Here is a 26,490-nt window from a genome sequence, read left to right on the forward strand (position 1 = left end):
TCGCCAGCACTACGGCGGCTCCCGGCCGCTCGTCGCTTCGCGAATGCGTCCAAAAAACGGAACCGGCGCTTGCTTTTGATTTTAATGAAGTACTCCCCCGCCTCCTTCGCAGGAGAACAGAGCTTTTCGGCTTTCCTCTGATGTCTGGTTGCAAGCAACGCAGAACCCGCAATCGGCGACTTTTATTAATAGCAGATGCTCCGCCACTCAAATAGGTGAGACATCAGTACGTGTGGTCAGCTCAGCCATTTCAGTAATTGTTGCTCCGCAGTCCTGAAAGTTGTCAACTATACCTTCGAGCAGACCCTAGAAAAGCTACAATATATATAACATTGCCCTAAGCCTTGAATTTGCATCCTGTTTTAAGTTTCGTTGTGTGATTGTTTGGAATATTATGCGCATATCTCCAGCTCATTTTACAGTTGGTAAGAGCCGTAATTTGTGCAATGATCTGGCATCGCACAAGTTTGCAGAACAGCGGGTTATGCTATGAGTGGGGCGGCTGGATGTGACGATCTGGTGCGCTGCCGAAGTCACGTGCTTAACTCGGGGAAAACCTGGGGGTTCGCTGCGGCGAAGCACGAACCGCTCCACTTCGGGTACATTTGCCAGGGATTACATTGAGCAAAGTCCTTCCGGAGAGCTGGAGAGAGAAACTGGATCAGGTTGCACGGATTTATACGATGTGCATATCCAATTGCGTTGGCGATAAATTTTGGGTCAATTTTTTGACCGACGGAATTCTTAGCAAGTTCACTGCTGTGCAGTTGACATGTGCCAAGGGTCAGAAGTACTTTAATGATGTCATCCAGTGCACAGTATCCATTTGTTTTTACATTTACAAACGCACAAAAAAGCAATTATTAAATTCCCTCTGCATGGAGATCAGAAAAGAGACATTATTTTATTTAGAGATACAGTGCAAAACAGAATATAGGTCCTCCTTCAGCTCAGGTGTAACCTGTCCTTTTTGTATACGTCATACCTACACATGAAGAGATCCCAATGATCTGCCCACCTGCACCAATTCCTCAGCCACGCATTCATCTGCCAGATCATCCTATATTTACCCTCACTGGTACATGGCACAGACAACAATCCAGAGATTATCGCCCTGAAGGCCCTGCTTTTCAGCTTTCTGCCTACTGCCTAACTCTCTGTATTCTCTCTTCTGGACTTGCTCCTATTTCCTACCCATGTCATTGGTATCAACATGTGCCACGACCTTCTTCTGTACACCCAACCCCTTTAAGATGCTGTGGATCCGATACCAGACATCCCTGACCCTGGCACCTGGGAGGCAGCGTACCATCTGGGTGCCTCTTTAACATCCCAGCTTTCTGCTTTCAAAATAATATAAACAATATCAAAGAGGATACAAAAAGTTTTTTCAGCTCAGGAAACTAAAGTCTAAGCAGAGATAATTCACCTGGACCAGATGGTGTACACCTCAGGGTTCTGAAGGAGGTAGCCAAAGAGACTGAGGAGGCATTAATAATGATCTTTCAATTATCACTAGATTCTGGAATGGTTCCTGAGGACTGGAAAATTGTAGCTGTCACTCCACTCCTTAAGAAAGGAGGAAGGCAGAAGAAAGGAAATTTTAGGCCATTTAGCCTGACTTCAGTGGTTGGAGAGAGTTTGGAGTCTATTATTAAGCATGAGGTTTCAGGGTTCTTGGAGGCACATGATAAACTAGTCCAAAGTCAGCATGGTTTTCTAAAGGGGAAATCCTGCCTGACAAATCTGTTGGAACTCTTCGAGGAATTAACAGGCAAGATAGACAAAGGAGAGTCAGTGGATGTTGTTTATTTGGATTTTCCTGAAGTCTGTCACAAGGTGCCACACACGAGGCTGCTTAACAAGATGAGAGTCCAAGGTATACTGTACATATGAGGGCAATTTAATGGCTCTGGGCCTGTAGTCTCAGAAGTTTAGAAGCATGAGGGGGGATCTCATTAAAACCTATCAAATATTGAAAGTCTTAGTTAGAGTGGATAAGGAGAGTATGTTTCCTATAGCAGGGGAGTCTAGGACCAGAGAGCACAGTCTCAGAATTGAGGGATGTCCACTTAAAACAGAGATGAAGGAAAATGTCTTTAACCAGAGGGTAGTGAACAACGGAATTCATTGTGACACATGACTGTAGAGGCCAAGTCACTGGGTATATTTGAGGTGGAGTTTGATATCTTGTGGATTAGTCAGGGTGTCAAAGGTTATGGGGAGAAGGCAGGAGAATGGGGTTGAGAAGAATAACAAATGAGCCATGACAGAGCAGACTTTATGGGCCAAATGGCCTAATTCTGCTCCTACATCTTATGGAACAGACTTTTCTGGCCTGATGAGCTGCACTACCCAGCAACCCACTATTTACCCCTAGCCTCCCTACTAACCAGTACACCTTTAACCCTAGCCTCATCACAGGACAATTTACAATGACCAATTAACCTACTAACCAGTACACCTTTAACCCTAGCCTCATCACAGGACAATTCATAATGACCAATTAACCTACTAACCAGTACATCTTTAACCCTAGCCTCATCACAGGACAATTCACAATGACCAATTAACCTATTAACCAGTACATCTTTGGACTGTGGAAGGAAACCAGAACACCCTCAAAAAGACACTGCTATCCCATTTATCTATTGCTCTTAGCCTCTGTCAGTCACAGCTTTTACTGTTCAGCTTATTTCTAGTAGTATTGGTGTGTGTCCCATTATTTACTGCAGTTCTCCTATACAATGGATAGAGAGTAGTGATCTCTGCGAGTACTATGAACTCATTCCTTGCAGTGATGTGGAGTCAAACCTAGGATGAGACTCATTCTGTGAAGGCAATGGTAGGGAACTGATGAGGTACACTGAATATACACAGGCTTTTCCCACATGTTCTCCATTACTTTTCTTGGCTCTTCTGTGGTTCCCATTGTGACTTGTTCACTAAAGTGGTCATTAATAGGCCCTGGGACTTGTTGGGTTCATTTTTTCCTGACCAGCTACTTCTCTGCTAATGCTATGTTCATGCAAGTGTGTGTGTAGAGAGGGAACACCCAGGGTCCATTTTTTAACTCCAAGTTTCCAAAGACTGGACCAAAGTGCTTTGGAATTGTGCAATACAAAATTTTAATAGTTATTGCTAAGAAATAAAAGATAGACATGTTGGTAAAGAAGGTAAATGGCATTCTTGCCTTCATCATCCAAGGCATTGAATACAAGAGCTAGAATGTCACATTGCAGTAGGCCGTCTTCCCCAACAGTACTCAAACAGGTGCACTTATTGTTAAGGGGGCAGCCACAGGGGTACTCTCTAGCATCTGCCTCTTGCCCTTCCCTCTCCTGACCAATACCCACTTATCTGTCTCCCCAGGCCCCGGAGTGACTACCTGCCTGTAGCTCCTCTCTATCACCTCTTCACTCTCCCTGACCAGAAGTTGGTATCTGCAATGAGATGCCAGAAGAGGTAGCGCAGGCAGTAGCAGTAATAATATTTAAGAGGCATCTAGGCAGTTACTTTTTAAAAAAAAATTTTAAATTCAATTTTCAAATTTAATTACATAGAATAATATCTATCCTCCCCCCTCCCCTTAACCCTTCCTCCCCCTTAACATACCCCGACCTAAACAAAAAAAGAAAAAAGAAACAGAAAAGAAAGAAAGAAAGTCTGTCTGGATATTGCAAGGTCTCCGCATGCTCCATGGGATTCAAAATAAATTTAATATATGTATTTGTTTCTTTCCCCAAAGGACCAACATCTTTACCATCGGAGCACCTATATATACAATCCTATCTTTTGTAAATAAGGGTGCCAAATACTCAAAAATGTATCATATTTATTCCTTAAATTATAAGTAATTTTTTCAAGTGGAATATAGCTAAAGATTTCATTATTCCAACGATCCATACTTAAATACAAATCCGATTTCCAAGTAACTGCAATAGCCTTTTTGGCTACTGCTAATGCAATTTTTATAAATTCTTTCTGAAATTTATTCAATTTTTTTTGATGAAGAAAAACCAGCATGGATTAGAATAAAATTAGATAAGATAGGAGAAAATACATCGGAAGATTTTACATATAAATGGGAATCTAAATGGATATGGGAAAAGAAAGAATCTCCTATATTAAAATATTTGATCGATTTATGGAATAAGATAAATGTTCATGATGAAATAAAGAAATCTTTATTAGCAAGGAGACCTCTGATTCAAAATAGACTTATTCCTTTTACAATGGATAATCAACTTTTATATAATTGGTATCAAAAAGGGATTAGATGTATAGGAGACTGTTATGAAGGAGGTATATTGATGTCATTTGAACAATTAAAGAATAAATATAAAATACCAAATAACACTTCTTTTTGTTACTTTCAATTAAGGGCTTACTTAAGAGATAAACTGGGTCAAACAATGTTATTGCCCAAACCTAATGAAATTGAAATTTTAATTCAAAAAGGAAAAATTAAAAAATTTACTTCTTTTATGTATAATCTGATTCAAAAACAGACACTTAAACAAGGAATCCATAAGTCAAGACAAAAATGGGAAACGGATTTGAATATTAATATTAATGAAACAAATTGGTCAAGACTATGTCTTGACAGTATGACAAATACAATAAATGTTCGACTCAGATTAGTACAATATAATTTTTTACATCAATTATATATTACACCGCAAAAAGTAAATAGATTAAACCCAAACTTACCTGATCAATGTTTTCGGTGTAATCAAGAAATTAGTACTTTCTTACATTCCACTTGGTCTTGTTTTAAAATTCAACCTTTTTGGATAAATTTAAGAGTTTTATCGGAACACAACTTCCACATAACCCAATATTATTTTTATTAGGTGATATTGAAGAGATAAAACCAAAACTTAAATTGAATAAATATCAGAAAGAATCTTGAATGAGCAGAGCAGAGAGGGATAAGGAATTAATGCAGGTAAGTGAGATTACTATAGATATAGTTAATGGTACACACTGATGTGGTGGCTAAAGAGCCTTGTTTTATGCTGTACAACTCTGTAGGAAATTCCTTTGTAGCCAACAGTCAGAAAGCAACTTATTAGACAATGATTTCAATGGACAAGTCAATTCCCTTTTCCATTAGCATTCCCATTTTGCATTTCTTCTGTGAATCATCATCTCAGTTACTCCTCGGACACAGCAGTAGTATAAAGGATGACAACAAATCCACCTGTCCAATCCTATTTATACTGCTAAACCATGATAAAAATCTATACTGACATAAATTAAAGAAAACTGCATTCCCTTAATGCCTACATGCCTTTGACTGTCCAACCTTGTACTCTGCCAGTGACAGCTGCTTAGCTGATGAGACTGTATTAACATCCAGCAGAAGAGATTCCATATATTCATTTAGAGCAGGGGATCTTAATCTTTTTTATGCCATGGACCTTTTGGAAATCCAGTGAAGCCCATGGACCCCTTCTCAGAATAATGTATTTAAATAATAAAATACATGGGATTTCAAAAGAAACCAATTATATTGAAATATAGTTATCAAAATATAAAAAAAAGATTTTTGATATAGTAACATATGTCAGATATCCCACCTCTCCCAGAAGTTCCGGGAGTCTCCTGCATATGAATAGTGGCTCCCTGATGCCGGCAAATTATATACAATATCACGGAAATCAATTTTTGAGAGCGAGCGAGAGAACGCGAGAGAGAGAGAGCGCGAGAGTGAGAGAGAGAGCGAGTGAGCGAGAGAGAAAGCAAAAGAGAAGGTGCGAGAGCGACTACAAGAGAGAGCGAGAGAGAGAGCATGAGAGCAAGTAAGCGAGAGAAAAAGCAAGCGAGAGCGCGCGAGCGAGAACGAGAGAAAGCAAGAGAGAGCGAGAGAGAGTGCGAGAGCAAGCAAGCGAGAGCACATGAGCAAGAGAGAAAGCAAGCAAGAGCGCGAGCGAGAGAGAGAGAGCGCAAGCAAGTGAGAGCGAGAGAGAAAGCAAGCGAGAGTGTGAGAGCGACCACGAGAGAGAGAGAGCGAGCAAGAGCGCGTCATGGGAGAGTGTTCCAGAAAAAGATAAATATAAAACATACGTCACCCCATACTACACTAAAGTGTACCCCTGCCTAATAGGGGTCAAAAATAATGACAGTGTTGCTCGCTGCACTGTTTTCAACAGTGACTTTTCTATTGCCCATGGTGGGTTAAAATGTAAAAGACATGTTGAGGTGAGTTTAACAGGTATCATTCGTTCATCAGCATAGCTAACGTTATTTAAACTAGCTGACTAGCTGCTAAGGAGCTACTCTATTGCAGACATCCCACCTCTCTCGGGAGTCTCCCACAAATTGATGGTGCAACCTGCCTGAAATGAGTTTTTGCAGGGTGGAATGTTTGCATATGTACTTCTTTACTAACACGTTAAATAACATAATTATACATTTAAAATATAGGCAAGATAAAATTAAGTTTTATTTTTTAAGGGCATATCGGTGTGAAGGCTGTTGTTGCTCAGCTTAAAATACCATTAAACTGTGGCGTGGTCTTTGTCAGAGCAACAAGCATATTACGCTGGATGTCCAATCGATTTCGATTTTTTGTTTTAATGGTTACAAGGGTTGAAAATCCTGATTTTCAAAGATATTGTTGAAAATGGAACCCCCGGAATCTATGATGGACCCCCCCCCCCCCCGCAGTTAAGATCCCCTGATTTAGGGTGATCTCAATGATCTCCATCCTTAGCTACTTAATATTCTCTCATGTAAGTGGCAGCAATCAAGCCTGGTCAGCGACAGTCAATAGAAAGGAATTTGCTAAACTGGCAATGGTGAGAGAAGAATGTTAGGGTAACACAGGAAATACATGCCTTTTGAAACAACTTTGACATAAGCATAAGTTGAGTTTATTGAATGCACAAAGACATGGACATGTGGTTGCAGCAGCATCATGGGCATGGGGCATTTACAACATGGCACTCACAAGAAGAACAAGAACACAATTAGAACAAAACTGAAACAAAGTTTAGTAGACTACTCTGATAATTTCAAAACTTACAAGACTTGGCAGCAGTACCTATGGTTAGATGGCTTCTGTTTGTGCTGTAATGGAAGTTGAGATGTTGGCTATTAGAAACTGTGAGATGGCAAGGCTCATATTGTGCTGAAGATGTGTCCTTTCCATGTTGGAAACAATGGGCTCAAATGTCTTTAGAATATAGACTTAAACTTTCTGTATTTTAGCAGGACATCTTAAAACTTATTAGTATTTTGCAGAAACATAGCCAGTAATGTTGTTAACATTTTATTCATATGATCATCAGTTTTTATCAGACTTCACCATCAATATCTTCACCAGTATTTGTGGGAACCTCACCCCTGCAAGAGCTGGGCTGTGGGCTATCCTTGGTCCTTGGCTGTTAGTTGCTCCTGCAAAATAATCTGTACTGACCCTGTCTCTAGATTGCCCTCTACGGCACAAAAAAATCCCAGCAACAAACAAGCAGCAAGTTATAATTCAAGAAAGGGAGTGCTTACTCTATCATTTTCTCGATGGTTATTGGGCAGTGCATGGCCTAATCAAATTTCTTACCTCTTTGAAAGGAGAGAAACCTAAAGGAATACTCTGGTGAAATGGAAGTAAGAGACACAGCAACTGAGAGCACGTGGGATGGAAGCAACTAAGGCCATTGTGGCTAAATATGCTTCAGTGTCACAATTGGTCACTTAATTATGAGTATTGACTTTGTGTAGAAAAATAAAACTAATCGTTCTGAATTCCATTTCCCATTCCCATTCTGACATGTCAGTCTATGGCCTCCTCTACTGTTGCGATGAGGCCACACTCGGGTTGGAGGAGCAACCTGTCTGTGTAGCCTCCAACCTGATGGCATGAACATTGATTTCTCGAACTTTTGGTAATACTCACCCCCCCTCCCCTTCACCACTCCCCATTCCCATTCCCTTTTCTCACCTTATCTTCTTATTTGCCTATCACCTCCCTCTGGTGCTTCTCTCCTTTTCCTTTCTTCCATGGCCTTCTGTTCTCTCCTGTCAGATTCCCCCTTCTCCAGTCCTAAATCTCTTTCACCAATCAACATCCCAGCTCTTTACATTATCCCTGCCCCCCCCACCCCGACTTTCACTTATCACCTTATGGTTCTTCTTCCCCTCCCTGCACTTCTTCATCATTTTTTCCAATCCTGATGAAGGGTCTCAGCCCAAAACGTTGACCATAGTCTTTTGCCTGGCATGCTGAGTTCCTCCAGCATTTTGTGTGTGTTGCTTGGATTTCCAGCATCTCCAGATTTTCTCTTTGTTTTCCATCATTGTGAGATGTTACATCCTGTTTAGTCCATCAACAGGTTAACGTTCCCACAAAATTAACCCAGTGCCTTCCACAACCCCTCCACCACCAACCCCATCTTGTTCTGGTTCAATCTGCCCTTCACCTCCCTCCATAATGGTTCCCATTCTCACCCACCGTACTTAACGGATTCCAGCTCTGATTTTCATCTGCTTCCATTCATCATCCACCTGCCGCTGTCTCCCACTTCCGCCTCCTCTTCCCCTCCCCTATCTGACTCCATCTGCCCATCATCTATCACCCTTCCTCAGTCCACCAATCACCCACTGACCCCCCCAGCCCACTATTCTCCCTCTTTATACTACCTCCCCTCTCCAGTCTTTATCCTGATGCAAAATTTCAACCTAAAACACCAATTCCTCTCCCCACCCCAGATACTGCTCAACCCGCTGTGTTCCTCCAACGGATCCTTTCTTGCTTCAGATGCCAGCATCTGCAGCCTCTGAAGAATCTGCAGGCACCTGTTGACTCTCATTAACAGATTGATGTTGTTGCTTGTTTATTTTCATGTCGGTACCTCCTGCAAGAAGCCGAGGAAAGTGTTAGAAAGTTCTGTGAGAATATGCATGTAAATTATGTAAACAACTGAAAGAAATGACATGAATCAAAGGCTAAAAGACTCAGGTTAAAAATCCTAGGTAGAGTTATATGTGACCTGTAAGTGGCAGTTGCTCTTCATAACTGAGGAAAAGAAGTACAGTGGATTCTGGTTAATTGGGCCATCGGTTAATTGGGGCAGGCTCATTTAGGGGCAGACCATAAAGAATAAAAACCAATCAAGAAAATAGCCAGGATTCCCTTGGTCTATTTGGGACACTACACTGCTTAGTTGGGACAGTTTCTAACTGGCGTCAGTCACGCGCACTTGTGTGGCCATTAGACTCTGCACCTTGCTCAGAGCAAACAGTTTTTAAATAGTGTCAGTTGCTTGTATTAGTGTTCAGAAAGCAGTGATTGTTGTCACTGATAGTTGGCGAGAAATAAATTGTAAAAAAAATTCAAGAATTCAGACTTGAAAATGCCAGAAACTGCCAGGAGTGAAAATGAAATTATTTAACTATTTCAACAAGTTAGGAACTACGAAGAATTTGAAGGTACTGCATCCATCTTGAATATTACAATGTACTTGAAGATTTGGAGGATGTAATTGTCAGTAACATTGTATGAAGACAGTCTGTTATCTGCACTAGGTGCCTGTGTTGATTTTTTTCATTTACAGTCAATCAAAAAAACATGACAACATACCCTGGATGAATTCCTCCGTCGATAACTATTAGGAAATAATACATAGTTTTATAGTTCTGTAGTAGTTCAAAGGTTCAATTTAATGTCAGAGCAATGTATACAATATACATCCTGAAATGCTTTTTCTTCGCAAACATCCATGTATGAGTAGTGTTCCAACTTGTTCTGTATTTCATTCAAATATATAATTTGTTACTCAGCTAAATGTTAGTTTGTCTTTTTCTTACTTTTGTAACTACATCAGTGAGGGTAAGAATAAGATGATTTAACAGATAAATGTGTGGCTGAAGAATTGGTGCAGTGGGCAGGATCATTGGGCTCTCCTCTGGGGATGGTATGATCTGTACAAAAAGAATCCTGGGGGTGGCAATATCCTTGTAGACAATCTTGCTAGCGCTGTTGGGGAGAGTTTAAACTAATTTGGCAGTGGGATGAGAATTGGAGTGATAGAACTGAGAATGGGGCAGTTAGTGTACAAGCCGATGCAGTGTGTATTGAGACTGTGGGGAAAGACAGGCAGATGGTAGGGCAGAATTGTAGTCAGTGGGATGAGTTAAAGTGTAACAGGGGGCTAAAATCAAAAAGCATGATGAATACAGGACTGAAGATGTTATATTTGAATGCACATAGTATATGGAATGAGGTAGATAATCTTGTCTGCAGTTAGAGATTGGCATATATGATATCATGGTCATCTCCAAGTTCTGACTAAAAGATCATAGTTGGGAGCTTAACATCTAAGGATACACATGCAATACCCTGGTTAAGATTTCTAGGGCTATGCTGTGGGTAGTTTATATTAGCAGCTTTCTGTAAAAGCGGTGTGCCATGCTGGGAAGTGTGTTTTGGCTTCAGCCAAAGATAAGGACACATGTTGTCCAGTTTAGGAATATGAGTCAGCCAATCAGGATGTGAGATAAGGTTCTAACTGTGGGGAAAGGTCTTCTGAAGGACAATGGTCTGGTTCATAGGCTGTTGGTGGGAACTGCGGTGAGGACAGGAGGGAAGATGCCTGAGAATGCCTTGGGAAGGAGCATCCCCGTTGCACAAAGCGCTTTGTGCAGATGAATGGCTCAAGGAGGAAGGGCCAATAGTTCTGTGAGAGAGCCCTTTGGTTGGAGATTGAGTCCGAGCGAAGTTCACAATGTGGTGTGCTTTCACGCAGACCATTTGTTCAGCGCGTGAGTAAAGACAGCTCCAGATTAAGCACTAACTTTATGTGCACATTGGATTGGTTTAACTGTAATGTGCCCTTTTATTTTTCTTTTCTCTTTCCTATTAGCTGTTCAATAAAGTTGAAATTAGTACATATACTTTCTATATAATTTTATGCGGTGCACGATCTGTTATTTCTTGCCATTCGACAAATGTGTATGGGCAGTATTTATTCAGCATTCGCTCAAACCGAGGTTTTTAAAATCAGAACATCACAATGTTCCTGTTTGGTTGAACCCTAGACGTGTATTGTTTATGGAAGATGCCCTTCTCACCGCTAAGTCACGTGGCTTTTGGCAGAGCCAAGTTTGCATACGAGTCCCGTGAGGGGGCTACAGACATTATATCGAAAGGACAGGCAAGCAGGCAGAGGTGGTATGGTGGCTGTATTGGTGAAAAATGGAATAAAATCTTCATGAAGATGCGACATAAGATTAGAAGATGTAGAATCCCTAGTGAGTAGAGTTAAGAGACTGACTGGGCATTAGATACAGAGCCCTGAACAGTAGCCAGGATGTGAACTACAAATTACAATGGGAGATAGAAAAGGCATGTACATTGGGCAAAGATAGGATAGCAATGTAGATTTTCAATATAAGACCATAAGATATAGGGGCAGAAGTAGGCCATTTGGCCCATTGAGTCTGCTCCGCCATTCAATCATTGGCTGATCCAGTTCTTCCAGTGATCCCCACTTCCCTGCCTTCTCCCCACACCCTTTGATGCCCTGGGTAATCAAGAACCTATCTTTGCCTTAAATGCACACAAAGACTTGGCCTCCACAGCCACTCATGGCAACAAACTCCACAGATTTACCGGATTTGGTCAGATTTACTCCGACCAAAGCAATTTCTCTGCATTTCAGTTATAAAAGGACGTCCTTCAATCCTGAAGTCATGCCCTCTCGTCCTAGAATCCCCAACCATGGGAAATAACATTGCTATATCTAATCTGTTCATGCCTTTTAACATTTGGAATGTTTCTATGAGATCCCCCCTCATTCTCCTGAACTCCAGGGAATACAGCCCAAGAACTGCCAGATGATCCTCATACAGTAATTGTTTCATTCCTGGAATCATTCTTGTGAATTTTCTCTGAACTTTCTCCAATGTCAGTACATCCTTTCTAAAATAAGGAGCCCAAAACTGCACATAATACTCCAAATCGGGAGAAGATGGCGGCGCGACAGCAGAGCGCTTGGGCTCTCCGGTGATGAATATCTGTTATTTGTCAAGTAGGGGACCGTGCACAATTCTGATTTGATGAGACAGATGTGAGTGCATAGCAGAACATCTGGAAAACTTCTGAAATGACTGCTTTGCTACCGCTGCTGCTGTGTGGTAACCGGAATTTCTGGAGCTGTAGGCCTCGAAATCCTCGGCTTTGCGTGTTTCAGCAGCCGGGGAGAGGTCGAAGGTGCTCGGCAGAGGATGGTGCTCGGGAGGCTGTATCGGAGAGGCTGCTCGGTAGCTCGGAGTTTTCGGACGGATGGACTCAGGGTCGGCTGGGTTCGGCTGCTTCCAAGGTATTGGCAAGTTGATGGTGCCTGAAGGTTTATGGCAGGGAGCTTCTCCGTTTTTCCGCTGCTATCAGGGACTCGGGAGTCGATCGACTCCGGGACTCTGAGACTATTTTTTTACTGTGCCTATGGACTGTTCTTCATCAAATTATGGTATTGCTTTCACTTCTGTAATTATATGTTATAATTATGTGGTTTTGTCAGTGTTAGTCTTTGGTCTGTCTTGTTTTCTTAATGCATGCATGCATTTCTAAATGACAATAAAAGAGGACTGACTGAGTGTTCTCATAATCTAAAATGTGGTCTCTAGAGTGCCTTATAGAGCCTGAACATCACATCCCTGCTCTTATATTCTGTACCTCTAGAAATGAATGCCAACTTTGCATTCGCCTTCTCACAACCGACTCAACCTGGAGGTTAACCTTTAGGGTATCTTGCACAAGGACTCCCAAGTCTCCTTGCATCTCTAAAATTTTGAATTCTCTCCCCATCTAAATAATAGTCTGCCTATTTATTTCTTCCACCAAAGTGCATGAACATACACTTTCCAACATTGTATTCCATTTGCCACTTCTTTGCCCATTCCCCTGAAACAGCGGTCTCCAACCTCTGGGCTGTGAAGCATGCAGAGGTGCAGCAGTAGCTGGAACGCACCCAGCACGTCTTTAAGAAAAAAGCTGAAATAAACAAGCTAATTAATTAGGTGCCACCCGGCACGTAAATGTTGGCCCAGATCAGAGACGACACAATCAGCAATCGCCTCTGATCTGGACCGACGTTTACGTGCCAGGCAGCACCTAATTAATTAGCTTGTTCATTTTAGCTTTTTTCTTAAAGATGTGCAGGGTGCATTCTGGCTACCACTGCACCCCTGCATGCTTCGCGGCCTGGAGGTTGGGGACACTGCCCTAAACTATCTAAGTCTCCCTGCAGGCTCCCTGTTTTGTCAACACTACGCGGTGCTCCACCTATCTTCGTATCATCGGCAAAGTTAGCCACAAATCCATTAATCTCATAGTCTGAATCATTTACATACATCATAAAAAGCTGCGGTCCCAACACTGACCCCTGTAGAACTCCACTGGTAACTGGCAGCCAGCCAGAATAGGATCCCTTTATTCCTACTCTCTGTTTTCTGCCGACCAGCCAATGCTCCACCCATGCTAGTAACTTCCCTGTAATTCCACGGGCTCTTGTCTTGCTAAGCAGCCTCATGTGCGGCACCTTGTCAAAGGCCTTCTGAAAATCCAAGTTAACCACGTCTACTGCATCTTGTAATTTCCTCAAAGAATTGCAGTAGGTTTGTCAGGCATGATTTTCTGTTCAGGAAACCATGCTGGCTTTGGCCCATCTTGTCATGTGCCTCCAGGTACTCCATAATCTCATCCCAAACAATTGATTCCAACAACTTCCCAACCACTGATGTCAGGCTAATAGGTCTATAGCTTTCTTTCTTTCTGCTGCCTCATATATTCAGGTAGATTGGGAAAATCAGGTTGGTGTGAGATCCCAAGAGAGTGAATTTGTCGAATGCCTACGAGATGACTTTCTAGAGCAGCTTTTGATTGAGCACAATAGGGGAATGGCAATTCCTGGAAAGGTGTTATGTAATGACCCAGATCTAATGAGGAATCTTAAGGTAAAAGAACCCTTAGGATGCAGTGATCATAATAGAATAGAATTCACCCTGCAGTTTGAGAAGGAGAAGCTAAAATTGTATGTATCTGTATGGCAGTGGAGTAAAGGAAATTACAGTGGCATGAGGAAGAAGCTGGCTAAAATTGATCGGAAGAGGACACCAGCAGGGATGACGGCAGAACAGCAATTGCTGGTGTTTCTGGGGGAAATTCAGGAGGGCAGGAAAGATACATCACAAAGGTGAAGGAGATGGTGATGGACTTTAAGAAGACTAAGCCTACACTGCGCCCTGTTACTATTGATGCCAAAGTGGATGTGAGGACCTGCAAATACCTGGGGTTGCATCTGGATGACAGACTTGAGTGGAGCACCATCATAGAGGCTGTGTACAAGAAGGGCCAGAATCGCCTTTCCTTCCTGAGGAGACTGAGGTTCTTTGGAGTATGCAGGCCTCTCCTTCTCATGTCCTACCAGTTTGTTGTTGCCATTATAATCTTCTTTGCAGTGGTGTGTCGGGGCAATGGCATCAACATGGGTGATGTCAACAGGCTCAATAAAATGATTAGAAAGGCTGGCTCTGTTATAGGAGTCAAACTGGATACACTGGGGGCTGTGGTAGAACCAAGGACCCTACAGAAAATCCTGGCAGTTCTGGAAAATGTTTCTCAGCCTCTGCAGGCCACCTTGGTTGAACAGAGGAGCACTGCTTTTAATTGACTGAGACAACTGCGCTGCTTCAAGGAGCGCTAAATGAGGTCATTTTTACCCTCGGCCATATGGCTTTATAATGAGTCAACCTATAGCTGGGGAAGTAATGAACCACTCCTGTTAGACTGTTTGTAGTGACTTATTTTTTATTCTTTCTACTTCTCTTTTAATATTTGTATGTTTGTATATCTGTGCACTTGTAATGCTATTGTGACACTGTAATTTCTTTTGGGATCAATAAAGTATCTCTCTATCTATCTATCTAAGTATTCTAAAGGGAGGATGAGTCAACCGTGGCTGACAAGGGAAGGCAAAGACAGCATAAAAACAAAACAGAGGGCATAAAATATAGCAAAAATTAGTGAAAATTAGAGGATTGGGAAGCTTCTAAAAATCAACAGAAGGCAATTCAAAATGCCATAAAGAGAGAAACGAAGAAATGTGAAGGTAAGCTAGCCAATAATATAAAAGAGGATACAAAAGTTTTTTTTCAGATCTATAAGGAGTAAAAGAGAGTTGAGAATGGATTTTGGGCTGCTGCAAAATGATGTTGGAGCGGTAGTAATGGAGAATAAGGAAATGGTGGAGGAACTTAATACATATTTTGTGTCAGTCTTCGATGTGGAACATACTAGCAGAATGGCAGAAATGCTAGAGTGTCAGGGGGCAGATGTGGGTGGCATTGCTGTTTCTAAGGGTAAGGTGTTTGGGAAGCAGAATAGTCTGAAGCTAGGTACTCACTTGGGCTGAATTGACAACTCCTTAGGGTTCAGAAAGAGGTGGCTGAAGAGATTGTGGAGCCATTGGTGATCTTCCAAGAATCATTAGGTTCTGGAATGGTTCCAGAGGATGGGAAAACTGCTAATGTCACTCCACATTTTAAGAAGGGATGGAGGCAGAAGAAAGGAAATTATAATTTCCTATAGACCAGTTAGCATAACTTCAGTGATTGGAGAGCTGTTGGAGTCCCTTACTGAGCATGAGATTATGGGGTACTCGGAAGTACATGATAAAATAGGTCATAGTCAGTATGGTTTTCTAAAGGGTGGGAATAAATGGGGTCTTTTCTGGTTTGCTGTCAGTGATTAGTGGTGTGCTGCAGTGGTTGGTGTGGGGACCGCTTCTTTCCATGTTACATGGCAATGATTTGGATAAAGAAATTGATGGCTTTGTGGCTAAGTTTGCAGATGATAAAAAGATGGGAAGGAGGCCAGGTAGTGTTGAGGAAGCAGGGTGCCTGCAGAAGGACTTAGACAGATTGGGGGAATGGGCGAAGAAGTGGCAGAGGGAATATAATGTAGGGGAGTGCATGGTCATTCCCTTTGCCAATCAGAATAAAGAAATCAACCATTTTGTAAATGGGGAGAAAATTCAAAAATCAGAGGTCCAGAGGGACTTGGGGCTCCTTGTGCAGGATTCCCTAAAGGTTAAATTGCAGGTTGAGTCTGTGTAAAAAAAGGCAAATACAATGTTAGCATTCATTTTCAGAGGAATAGACTGTAAGAGCAAGGATGTGATGCTGAGGCATTATTAGGCATTGGTCAGACCACACTTGGAGAATTGTGAGCAATTTTGTGCTCCTTATCTAAGAAAGGATGTGTTGTCATTGGAAAGAGTCCAAAAGAGGTTCACTATAAATGAAAGGGTTAACATATGAAGAGCATTTTATGGCTCTGGGCCTGTACTCACTGGAGTTTAGAAGAATGATGGGGGGGGGGGGTCTTATTGAAACCTATCGATTCTTAAAAGGTCTGGAAAGAGTGAATGTTTCCGATAGGGAGTCTAGGACCAGAGGGAACAGCCTCAGAATTGAGGGATATCTATTTAGAACAGAAATGAGGATTTTTTTTTAGCTAGAGGGTGCTGAATCTGTAACATCTTTGCTACAGATGGATGTGCAGGCCATGTCATATGAATATTAGTATAAACTTTGGACAAATAAAACTAACTGCTCTTAAGTTCATCAATGGCAAGTTGAATCATTGACTTCACAGTGCAGTGTATCTCATTGCCAGTTACACATAGTGTCCATCCTCTCATTATCAAAGTTACAGCATCTAGTTAGTACCACTGATATAGCTGAGTACTTTCCCACAGAACATAATGTTATGAGTAGCAAGCACCAGTTGGAGCTACCTAATTCAAGCCATACCTACAACTCACGAAGGTGTGATAGGAGCTGAATGTGTGCAAGGGCTGGTGAGAATCTGGCTGCAGAATTGGGTTAGTTGGAATATGAATATGGAGAGTGGAAGGGAAAGAGACCACCTTTCTTCTTGACCCCACTGGAACTCTCAAAGCCTAAGTGAACATGTAAAGACGAGGAGAAAAATCTCTTACTGTCGTGGGCACAGAGAATTAGCCAGGTTGGTATTAAATATAGCAATGGACGGAGGTTGTCCTCAAGATGAACTCCAAGAGCAAAGCAATAAGACAATGCACTGCAGATGCCCATTGACCTCAGACCACAGCAATAAATTCCATCTCTCAAACTCATGGCTTTTGAGATGCTGCCTTCTCCAAAATTCTACACATACGCTAACATAAACTTCCATGGATTAAACTCAGTAATTAACAATCATGTCCCTCTATAGCTTAGGTGCCAGCCAGAATCTCAACTTTAATACAGTTAGCTTTATGGCAGGCTCATCATCCATTCATGTGGTTAGACACTTGCTAACACACTTCATTCTCTCGTGTCTGGTAAGTAGGTAAGATACTATGACAAAATTTGCTCTGCCAAATGGAAATTGATGGGGCGAAGGTTGTATTGCTTGGTTGGGTGTAATGGTAATAGCAAGTGACATAACTTCAATGGACTGGACAGAAGAGTATGACCCTTCTGTTCTGGTGAGATGATCCATCTCAATTCCCCCTGCAATACTGGATTTACCTGACAAAGTAGAAGTGTGAACAGATATGTCCTTTCATAAAAGGTGAAAATGATACCATTTTGGGCCTGATCCTATCAGAATCAGGTTTAATATCACTGGGATACAATGTGTCATGAAATCTGTTGTTTCGCGGCAGCAGTATATTGCAATACATAATAAGAAATACACTAAATTACAACAAGAAAAAATATATAATAAATAAGTAGTGCAAAAAATAATGAGGTTAGTTTACATGGGTTTATTGTCTATTCAGAAATCTTTTGGCAGAGGGGAAGAAGCTGTTCCTAAACTGTTGAGTGTGTGTCTTCAGGCTTCTGTACCTCCTCCTTGATAGTAGCAGTGAGAAGAGGGCATGTCCTGGGTGACGGGATTCCTCAACGATGGAGCTTGCTGAGTTTGCAACTTTCCGCAGCTTTTTCCAATACTGTGCAGTCGCTCCTCCACACCAGCCAGTGATGCGACCAGGTAGAATGCTCTCCACAGTCCATCTGTAAAATTTTCAAGAGTCTTTGGTGACATATCAAGTGTTCTCAAACTCCTAAAGAAATATAGCTGCTGTGGTATCTTCTTTGTAATCTACTGCAGATCTTTCTGGTATAAATTAAAATCCAACCCATCCAGAGCCAATTGGAATCTGACAGTGCCCAAGTTCTTGATTTCTCCATGACCCCGAACTGTTGCAACAATCTTCAGTATTTAGGTTGAGGATAAAGCACCAAGTATCAATTAAGAACACATGGTTCATGTACTAATGCAGTGCAAGTCATCCTGAGCTGGATGAAGGACTGAGCTGTGCCAGCATGGAATTTCCTATCTGGATGTAACCCTAAATACTTTATCAAAATGTACATCTGACCATCCTGAACATGACATGTAATAGCGGCTTGCTTTTGTCTGTTTGGATAACCAGGCGTTAATCACTACCTCCTCAGTCTGTAGTCGTCAGCAGTGAGATAGAAAGTGATTGTGATAGTCCTTTAAGGAAGGAGTTGATGGTTTAGTGTTCAGGTAGAACAGCTTGACTCCGGACATTGTAGCAGTCTTGATCCAAGCATAAACATAAACATAAAAATCAAAACTAGTATTGGTAAAAAATAAATCTTTCTACAGGGGCACAAATGCGAGCATCCTGACTGGCTGCATCACTGCCTGGTATGGGAACAGTACTTCCCTCAATCGTAGGACCCTGCAGAGAGTGGTGCAGACAGCCCCGTGCACCTATAGAAGTGAACTTCCCATGATTCAGGATATTTACAAAGACAGGTATGTAAAAAGGGCCCGAAGGATCATTGGGGACCCAAGGCACCCCAACCACAAACTGCTCCAGCTGCTACCATCCAGGAAACGGTACCACAGCATAAAAGCCAGGACCAACAGGCTCCAGGACAGCCTCTTCCACCAGGCCATCAAACTGATTAATTCATGCTTACACAATTGTATTTCTATGTTATATTGTTGTATAGACTATTTATTATAAATTGCACATTGCACATTTAGATGGACACATAATGTAAAGATTTTTACTCCTCATATATGAAGGTTGTAAATAAGTTCAATTCAATTCAAATGGTAGTAACAGCTATCTTCAATGGAGGAGAATCTAACCATTTCCATATCAAAAGTAACTGTCAATGCCATGTTAAACTATCCCAACTACCCATTGGAGCCACATAAGAACTTAACTGCATCAGTTATATTCATGTTATGGCTACAAAAGTAAATCAGAGATCTTTTGCGAATGATTAGTCTCCAGACTCCCTAAATCATTTCCACTCTTGGGAGGGTATGACCAAAAACTGTGATGGTATAGTCTACACGTTCCTTGACAGATGCTGGTTCAATATGGCGGACCTGTTCTGTCACACACTCAACATGTTTGGTCTGAGCCAAAACAGTCCTCATAAGCAATACTTTTGAGTGGAAAAAAATCGTATTGTAGTAAATAATGGGACTAAGAACATTAAATTCAATAAATCCATGCATTATTAGGTTTTGAAAGACATGGCTTTTGGAGTTAATGGTTGCAGTACTTGCCACCCTCCAAAATTTCACTATTTCTACATTGGTCCCACCGATTGGGGTTAGGAAGTGTAACTCCAGAAGACAAAGAAAATGAACCATGGGTAAGTTAGTCTGATGTCAGTATTTGAGCAAATGCTAGAATTTATTAGTAAAGTGGGAACAAGTTGTTTAGAAGATCGTAGAAGCAGGGAAATTGAGCAGGAATTTATGAAAGGGAAACCATATTCGACAAATGTATTGGAGTATTTTGAAACTAAAACCAGCAGAAAAGATAGGGGGGACCATTGGATGGGGTATGTTGAGAGTTTTACGTGCCACACAAAAGATTATGACACACAATAAAGGAAAACAGGTTTGCAGATGATATACAAGTGTGGAGTTGAATTGGTTAACAGAGTGAAAATAGTGACTAGGAATACTGTTTTTTTTCATACTGGAACATTGCAGCTTGTAAGTGTAACAGGGTCTGGTTCTGTGCATCTCACTGTTCACTATGTCATTAATGAACTGGATGAGATAACCAAGCATAATTTACCTTAGTTCTCTCATGATATAAAATGACGACAGTGTGATTTGAGAGGCTTCAAGATGAACTTGACAGGCAAATTGAAAGAGAAGATGGAATATAGCCTGCAAAACATAAGATAATCCACTTTGATAGAAAAAAATGAAAGACTTTTTTAAAATCTTGTAAGATTGAAAATGATCAGTGCTCACAGTGTGCCTTTGTTTCCTTGTATGAGAGTTAACATGCTGGTAGAGCTTACAAGGTCAAGACAGCAATGATATGTAGGTCTTCGTTATAAAAGGATTTGGGTATAAGTATAAAAATGTCTTACTGCAATTATATGAGACCCTCTTGTGACTATGTTTTGGACCAAAACTTCTTCTACATCTACAGTTGAAGTAATGAGAACATTCACTGCTTCAACCATAATTTTCTAACTGTACCTCAGGGTATGTGACAAAAATAAACCAATTTGCCAGTTTAATCACTTAGTCAAGTCAAGAAATGTCCCAAGAAACTATGACATTTTCTTCTTTGGGAATACAGCTGTTACTTTTGTCATTGAGCAAAATTAATACTTTTTAACCATCTAGATGTGCTTGATTTAAAAAAACACCGCTCCAGTCCTACCGAAGGGTTTCGGCCGGAAAACGTTGACTGTATGCTGCCTGGCTGGCTGAGTTCCTCCAGCATTTTGTATATGCTACTCATTTTGTTGGCATATATATATAAAGAAAATAGTGGAGTAAATGAGCAGAAATGTTAATACAATGTCATAAAAAACTACAGCACAGAAGCAGGCCTTTTGGCCCATCTAGACCATGCTGATCCATTTAAACTGCCATCCCATCAACCTGCACCCAGACCATTGTCCTGCATACTTCTCTCATTGATGTACCTGTCCTAACTTCTCTTAAAAGTTGAAACCGAAATCACACTTGCGCTGGCAACTCATTGTATATTCTCACCACCATCCGAATGAATAAGTTTCCCCTCATGTTCCCCTTAACAATTTCACCTTTCACAGATAACCCCTGACCTCTAGTAGTCTCACCCAAGCACAGTGGAAAACGCCTGCTTGCATTTACCCTATCTATACCCCTGATAATTTTGTGTACCTCTATCAAATTTCCTCTCAATTTTCTATGTTCAAGAGAATGAAGTTTCAGTTTATTCAGTCATTCCTTATATCACAGGTCAGCCAGTGCTGGCAAAATCCTTGTAATTTTTCTCTGTACCCTTTCATCCTTAATTACATCTTTCCAGTAGGTAGTGATCAAAACTGGGCATAATACACCTAATTAGGCCTCACCAGGATCTTATGCAACGTCAACATATCTCAACTCCTGTACTCAATACTTTGATATATGTAGACCAATATGCTACAAGCTTGCTTTATGACCCTATCTACCTGTGATACCACTTTCAATTAATTAGAGACCTATATTCCCAAATTTTTGTTCTACCACACTTCTTTGTTCTGCAGCTCACTGTGTAAAACCTACCCTGGTTGGTCCTCCCAAAGTGCCACACCTCACACTTGTCTGGATTAAATTCCATCTGCCATTTTCCAGCCTGTTTCTCCAGCTGGTCCCAATCCTACTGCAAGCTTTGATAGCCTTCCTCACTGTCCACTACACTCCCAATCTTGGTGTCACTCACAAATTTTCTGATCCAGTTTACCATATTATCGTCCAGATCTTTGAAATAGGTGACAAACAACAATGGACCCAACACCAATCCCTCTGGCACTCCACTAGTCACAGGCCTCAAGTTAGAGAGGTAACCATCTACTACCACTCACTGGCTTCTACTGCAAAGCCAATGTCTAATCCAATTTACTACCTCATCTTGAGTGCCCAATGACCCGACCTTCTTGACCAACCTCCCATGCCAGTCCTGTACCTCCTGCAACCAAGTCTCTCTAATGGCTACAATATCATAATCCTATGTGTTGATCCACGCTCTGAGCTCATCTGCCTTTCCTTCAATACTTCTTGCATTGAAATATACGCAACTCGGGACATTAGTCCCACCATGATCAACATTTTACTTCCTGTCTTTGAGATCTTATCAACATCTGTGTCCACCACCACTCCACTATTTGTTCTAGCACTCTGACTCCCATCCCCTGCAACTCCCGTTTAACCCTCCCTCCACCCTTGCAGTGCTAGCAAACCTTCCCAATATTTCAAACCACTTATCAATATGTTATAGGTTCATGTTGATATGCACAGTATTAGAGGCAAAGCAATTAAAACTGCAACGAGCAGGATAGCTATAAACTATACTGACCTAAAATCTAAATGGAGTTTCCTACTGCTGACTTGTCGTGTCACAAATGTAAATCTATTTTTTAAACTGTCAAAGATATGAGAAAACCTTAAAACCAATGAAAAATAAATCAAGGCAGGTGTCATTGGATAATTTTGTGGATTTGATCTGGTCATTAATCGGTGGGAAAAAATCTAGTGACCCTACAGATACATCTCCTGTTAGAGCCTAGTATCTACATTTTGGTGGGGTGATTTCGGCCGATCGGTTGATCTGGCACTTAGCTTTTTCGGAGAGTGTGCCACGAGACCGTGTTCAAAGCATGCAGCATGGAAGCCAGGAAGCCAGAAGATGGGACACGAGCGCATGATCGATTCTGTCTCTGACCGATTAAAGTGCCCAGGCTGATTGAAATTATTGAGGTGGGTGCGGTGGGCAAGCGAGCGTTCAGCGCCATCCACCAGCCTCTTGCAGGCTGCTGTCGGAGAAGGTGTCCGGGTATGGTGGTCTCGTGCTGTCTGCTCCTGAGGGAAGTTCCTTATGTTTGAGTGATCTCTTTCCCCCTCCATGCTGTTGGCGGACGGGGCTGGAGCAAGGTTTGATTGATGCAGATTGTAGGTTTGGACTCTGATTCAGGTTTAATGATGTGTTCTATTTCTAGTTCTAGTTCCGGTCGCTCTTTTTTTGTTACTACTTTTTGGGCGATTTTTAGGGCAGCATGCAGATAGTGAACACTGAGCTGAACAATACTGAAATGTGACTTTTGTGTTTTATATTCTGTGTTTTCTCTCATTTTGTTTTTGTTGCCATCTTGTTGCGTGTGGAGTTTGGTGTACTTCTTTGAATGGGCTGGTTCCATGGCTCTTTGTTTTGTGACAGTCTGTAGGAAGATGAATTTTGGGGCTGTATACTGCATGCATACTTCAATAATAAATGTACTTTGAATTTTGAACTTTGACCATGTGATTCAGGCCTTAAAAACATTCAAGAAATCCATGAGATCCTTAGATGGCAGGATAGAATATTGTGTGAAATCAAGTTTGCGTGTTTGGAGAATGGAGTTTGAGACACTGATGACTGGTAAGTAAGTTAACTATTTATTTACAGGACAAGACAGACACTAAGTATTTAGTGAACCCTCCAAGCTACATTGAGTTATAAATACTTATCTAAACTGAGTGCCAGAAATGGTGGGACAAATACTCACTGTGGCAAACACTTACCTAAATTATGTGCTTGATCCCTCTTTACTGCAGCACACCTCCACTGTTTACTGTTTCCAAGGCATTGGCCTTCATCCCTAGTACTTGGTGACCCAGATAGTGAAAAGAGGCCTTGTGGTTTCCTCGTGCAAGATTTAAACTACTGGCCTTGTGACGTCATCAGCTAAAAAGCAGCCAGTGCGAAGGGCTACAACACTCCTTAAAGGGCCAACTCTTGCTAGCAAGAGGAAGCAGCTTTCCATGAACAGGTATGATGAGCTTTCTACCCTGCAACTTGTCACCCCTTGAAAGGGGTGGCACTGTGCACAGGCTAGTATAATCCCTGTGGATGCCCCACTATGCTACATACAAATCATAATACTATGATTCTCAGAGTTATACCCAGTTACCCAGTGTACTACAGTAGTCCATCAACCTCCCAGTGCCCCATTGTCTTCATGTTTGGTTGATGCATGTGAGAACATACCACTGCTTGCAACTTGCAATCTATGTTAAGAACTGAAAACTGGTTATCTGCTACACTCACAAAACTCCACAGTAATTCCTAACATACCTTCCTCTTGGCCCCTGGACTGAAATCTGTCCTGGAAGGCCAAACTTTAAGGAGGATTTGATTAAGCAGGACAGCGAAAATTCCCTTCATTTTGGATCCGTTCACCAATTACTGACCTATCAAGTTCCTACATGCATCTATATCTACATAATCTAGCATCCCTAACTGGCTATCTATGAAACTGAGCAGAGATGGCAATAAAACACTACAGGAATTTGATCACATCCTCTTCTTGGGCACAGTTATCTTCCCAATTTCAGCCAGTCTTTAAACTGTAGCAGTGTCATTCATTTGCTTTGATGCCTCCTTCCCCACTGGCCCATTACACTTTGATCACATCCTTATCTTCACCCCTTCAATCTCTGATGGCTAAAACTATCAGTAGTTACTTTGAGGACAGGGTCACAACAAGGTAACTTTGGTTCAGGTTTACAGGCAGCAGTTCACCTTCCATGTCATGACAGAACACAATTGGAATGATCTGACAACCATTCTGTCAGTCTCATTGATTGATCTGCAGACGGGACTGTGGTTGTGGTGGTCTCTATTCGAGTAGCCGCAATGAACTTGCCCTAGACTGTCCTTTCAGTTGCTGGCCTAACCACTGAAAGGGCCAAGTTCATTTGTGTTCACCTTGCATTCAGGCAAGGAGAGCTCCCTTTAGAGACTGTGTGCAGTTTCTTCTCTTTCCAATCTGCCTTGCCACCAAGGTTGTGGAACAAACAAGGGGTGGAACCTGATGTCTCTGCCATAACTTGGATCCCTCTAATCTATTTTTCCCAATATCTTTCTTTTATGATCTATGTATATAACTAATCACCTGCCTTCAAGAACCAGTCTTCATTCCAGAGTACAATTACCATGATATTTAAGAAGTCCTAATACCATGATTCATGGCTTGCTATTGCACTCTCTCTCTCCCCCTCCCTCCCTCCCTCTCCCTCCCCTCCCTCTCCTCCCTCCCTCTCTCTCACTCCCTCTCCCCTCTCCCCCCTCTCTCTCTCACTCACTCTCTCTCTCTCTCTCTCTCTCTCTCACTCACTCCCTCTCTTCTGCATTCATGTTCCTGTTTCTTTTCTTTTACAGGTTTGCTTCATTCAGGAGGTTGATGGTTATTATTGAAGTTTCCTGTAATGAGGTTGTTAGTGGATTGATTCCCTTGGTCTGCCTTCTCGCTCTGGTTTTCGATGATCAGCAATGGTGAACTCTTATTTGCATTTTACCTGACATACACTCACCATGACTCAATTTTGCATAGTTTTTTCCAAAAGAACTAAAACTCAATCAGTGTGTTGACAATACCCTATATATATATATATAACATGCTTGTTAAGAAAAGCAACGTTTTGGCTCACTCCCCAAGTGTTTCAATCTTTTTCCAAAAACTAATTTCAATTTATCAATTTCCCAAAATGGCCACTTTCTTTCTATAACATGGGAATCTCATATCCAGAATAGACACTCATATTCCCATCATTTTAGATTAGATTAGATTCAACTTTATTGTCATTGTGCCGAATACAGATACAAAACCATTGAAATGCATTTGGCATCTGACCAGAAATGCAAAGAATAGTGTTATTTACAAAATAACTGCGAATAAAAAAGTGCAACAGCACACAAATATAAAAGTACTGAGACAGTACAATATGGATGCAATACTGCTTAGCGCTTTGATGAGAGGTTCAGCAGTGTCACAGCCTCAGGGAAGAAGCTCTTCCTGTGCCTGCTGGCATGGGAGCGGAGGCTCCTGTAGCACCTACTGGATGGGAGGAGAGTAAAAATTCCATGTTTAGGGTGAGATGCATCCCTGATAATGCTTTTCGCCCTGCCCAGGCAGCGTTTATGGTAGATGTTCTCAATGGTGGGAAATTGGGTGCCGATAATCCACTGGGCAGTTTTCGCTTTATGCTGGAGTGCTTTGTGGTCTGAAACGGGACGATTGCCATACCTCACTGAGATGCAGTTGGTGAGTATGCTGTCAATGGTACAGCGGTACAACCTGGATTCCACATGGCCAGTGTGGAATCTGAGTCTCTCTCTTCAATACCCATTCCAAAGTGAGAAACAAATATTCACAAACTTAAAACACTTAAGACAAAACAAAAATTGATACTTGCACTTTGCTTCCTTCCAAAGCTTCACAAATTGACCTAAAAAATTGAAACAAGCGTTTAATACACAGTAAACAATATTTCAAAGAACGAAAGAAAAGAAAGAGATGGATGGATGTGTATTCACACAAATTTCACATCAAGTAACACAATTTTCCTCTGGTTTAATTCAAAAACCCAACAGATACAGTTTTAAACAAACAGATGACAGATGATGATTTTGTACTCACTTATAT

At 41.5% G+C, this 26,490-nt stretch overlaps 1 long non-coding RNA gene across 1 annotated transcript; it reads left to right on the forward strand.

The window, feature by feature from the left end:
- On the forward strand, nt 1-26,490 carry LOC134358733 (uncharacterized). The gene is made up of 3 exons (XR_010020931.1): nt 1-215; nt 23,621-23,835; nt 25,227-26,490. It is a non-coding gene; the product is annotated as an uncharacterized LOC134358733 (long non-coding RNA).

This window comes from Mobula hypostoma, chromosome 19 (genome assembly GCF_963921235.1).
Source record: "Mobula hypostoma chromosome 19, sMobHyp1.1, whole genome shotgun sequence".
NCBI classification, from domain to species: Eukaryota; Metazoa; Chordata; class Chondrichthyes; order Myliobatiformes; family Myliobatidae; genus Mobula; species Mobula hypostoma.